Source organism: Gossypium hirsutum, chromosome A12 (assembly GCF_007990345.1).
Source record: "Gossypium hirsutum isolate 1008001.06 chromosome A12, Gossypium_hirsutum_v2.1, whole genome shotgun sequence".
NCBI lineage: Eukaryota > Viridiplantae > Streptophyta > Magnoliopsida > Malvales > Malvaceae > Gossypium > Gossypium hirsutum.
In genome coordinates this window covers 30,100,877-30,104,222 of record NC_053435.1, presented here as the reverse complement: position 1 = coordinate 30,104,222, position 3,346 = coordinate 30,100,877, and the positions used below count along the sequence as shown (strand labels likewise).

At 40.3% G+C, this 3,346-nt stretch overlaps 1 long non-coding RNA gene across 1 annotated transcript; it reads left to right on the top strand.

Annotated features, from left to right (window-relative positions):
- Positions 1-323: 323 nt before the first annotated feature.
- LOC121211329 (uncharacterized) lies at positions 324-2,304 on the top strand. Its single transcript, XR_005906635.1, has 3 exons — positions 324-940; positions 1,070-1,149; positions 2,261-2,304. It is a non-coding gene; the product is annotated as an uncharacterized lncRNA (long non-coding RNA).
- The last annotated feature ends 1,042 nt before the right edge of the window (positions 2,305-3,346 follow it).

The window sequence follows — 3,346 nt, the reverse complement described above, 5'->3', positions numbered from 1 at the left end:
GAAGCAAGTACTGGCCCAGTGGCAAAGCACGCTAGGAGGGCGTGTAAAGTGCCTGGGTTCAAGGTACGGCGCGCGCAAATTGGGTTTTTTTTTAGTATACAGGTTGCGGTTGGAATAGGCGTTAAAGGAAGTTACGAATGAAGTTTGACACAAGGAGAGCCTGTAGCGCAGCGACAAGCAACGTATGTGTGTGTTAAAGAGGTCGCAGGTTCGAGATGTACAGCAGGCAAAAATTTCCTTTTTATTTCGCAAGTAACCGGAGCTTCAGCAGGTAAGGTTTATAAGTAATTGTAACCATATGTTACTAAAAGAGAAGCGTGGTGCAGTGGCCAGCAGCTCAGGTGTGGGCGCATGGGCAGACGAGGTCTGGAGTTCGAGCCTCATCTCGCGCAGGAGTGGCTGGGTTTTTTGCTGCACGCATGGGAAGGAGTTGGAGTCTGACCAGGACTCCTAGCAGCGTGCTGAAGCGGTGCAAGCAGGGATTCAAACTCCAACCTTGGCCAAAAATCAAGGAGCAAATTAGAGAATTGAAATTTAAAAAGAATTCCTATGCCGAAATGCACTCATTCGGCCATAGCTAAAGAGTGCCGAATATTTTAGGCCTTTAGGATTTATTTATTTTTTCTCCTTCTTCTATTTTCTATTCTTTTCTATCCTTCTCTCATTTCTTCCCCTCTTCTCTTTTCTTTCTCCTCTTAATTCTCATCCTATCTTTTTGCCGAACCTAAATCCTTCATATTCTTCTTCTTTTCTCTCTTAAATCCTCAACAAACTGGTTAGCCGAATTTTCGTTGAAGCCAAACCTCGTATCTTTTCTTTCAAAACCGAAATCTTACTACTTTGAGGTACTACAAAGGCCGAACCCTTGGTTGAGTATTTTTCCCTTCTTGTGCGGTAGTTGGATCTACAATCGATTGGGAGTAGTGTCATAACAATATAGGTAAACGCTCGAATCTTTCTTTCGTTATTCATGAATTAAGGTAAAAGCCGAAAAACCCCTATATGCAAAGGGTGCCTGTTGATTGTACTCAAAAGGTTTAGTGGTGATATCTGATTTGTTTTCCTATAGTGTGGATTAAAGGCTACTAATCGAAGGCTTGGATATTTGGAACGACCAGAAATAGATCTAGTCCATTTTTTTCGGCAAAGGTAAGAACACTAGTGCCTAAAGTGTTAATGGTCGATTTTTAGTAAGGAGTTTTGCAGATAAGTTGCTATGGATTCATAGTTAACGTATTAGTAATTGATTGTAGGCAGTTTGTGTGTGGAACTCGTCAGCATTTCGTCACAAACAGGTGTGTAAACGACACCCACTCATAGACTAGATCGGCAAAAGCCGAAAAGCCGAAAAGCCGGCATTTGTGAACTTGCGAGCGTGCGAGCGCTTGTGAGGTGGTTTGGTTGTTAATTTTGATAATCGCAAGCAGTATGATTGTAGAGTGCGCAATTTCGTGCACTTCGGTATATTTGGGCTTAATGGGCCGAAAACGGGTTAGTGGGCCAACGGGCCCAATTCGGTAAAAACGCTCGGTAAGTGCTTCTGTTAATGTGTTAATGGTTAGAATATGTATGTAAACCCTAAAATATTTAAATTACTAGAATACCCTTAAGTAGGAAAATTATCGTTTTACCCCTAGGTGCAAAATGACCGTTATACCCCTAGGGTTAATTTTGACAGAAATGCATGATATTCTGATTATGTTTGTTGTATGCCATGACATGTATATCTGTTGCATGGGGTTGGGTTTTGTTATGGAGGAAGAACCCGTTCTGGTGGTTGTGCCACATATTCTGATATAAAGTAGCTTTGCTGCGGATTATAGTTAGTGCCGCAATCGGTGCTAACACTGTAAGTGTAGGGATGGCGTGGGTGATTTATTCCCCACAGGAAGTGTAGGGATGGACGGAGGCAAGTGCAGGGTTGGATGGGGTTATCATGCATTAATCATATGAGACTGTTTAATTATGGGCCAACTGTATTAAAATGGGCCCAATGTGTTAATATGGGCAAGACCCAATATATCTCGACTGGTAATAGGGCTACGTCCCAGACTGATACTGATATGGGCTAGGCCCAGTATGCTCTGATATTGTAATAGGGCTATGGCCCAGATTAATACTGATATGGGCTAAGACCCAGTTAACATTGATTTCTGAATAGGGCTTAGGCCCAGTAAAGCTTGAACTGATTTGGGCTTTGGTTGAGATACTTTACACACTGAGTTTTTCAAACTCACCCTCCTTTTTCTCATCTTTGTAGGTGAGCCTTAGATCGATGGACTTGGAGCTGGGCGGGATTCAGAGTGGCCACGAAGATTAAGTTTCTGTTTTCTTTAAAATAAGTTTCGCATTTATTATTTTGATCATTTTTATTCTGGTTTAAGTTGTAATAAGGCCGCTCTTTTTATTATTTTTAATATTTTGGGTTATTAAATTGGTTAGCTCTAAAGCGCATTTTATAAAATTACTTATTTTCAAAATATCACGATTTCCGAGCAAAGCTTCCGCAACGTAAATGTTTTCAAAGGAAATAAATATTTTAAATAGACTTAAACTTAATTTATTGTTCGTGGACAAGTAATAGGCTTAAAGTGTGGCAATGGATGTGTCCATGTCTAGGATTGGATCATGGAAGAGCTAGGTACTTAAGCAGTCTAATTGACTCACCTCCTCCTTTCTTGAATCCTACCTGGTGCGTAGTATCCATTCACTTTAAGCCATGACAAAGAAGGTTTGATACTTAACTGTTTTTTTAAAATAACATGATTCTGCCACTACAAAGGTTTACAAGTTTTCAAAGTTTCCTATAAGATTTTACAAGGTTGTTAACAATGTTTTGATTATTACAATGAATAACGTTTTGGTAAAAAATAAGGCTAAGGTTTTATTCAAGTTTAAACGATGAAAGTTTCTAAACATCAAGAAGGGTTTTCAATGAAAACATGGTTTTCAAAAAACACTTCAATGTGACACGCCGAATTCGGTCGTAACGTCTGGGCCGGGTTTGGGGTGTTACAATATAGATCCCGATAGAGCTATAGCTGATGATGTCGAGAGTGTAGCACCTTCTCCCGCACATAGGACAGCGCCAGTTGAATCTCGGCCGATCTCAAGTAGCCATGAGAGGGAGGCTAAACAAGCCTTCTATCAAATGATGAATGACTGGTTTACTCAATATATCCAAAATAATCCGGCTACACAATAACCTCCACCCCCAAATAATTCATATCCAATACCTGTGGTACCTCCTATGATCGATCCGATGAAATTAAACAAGCCTCCTATTAATAAAATCAGAAAACATGGGGCTGAAAAATTCAGAGCTACTGATGATGATGATGCTGAG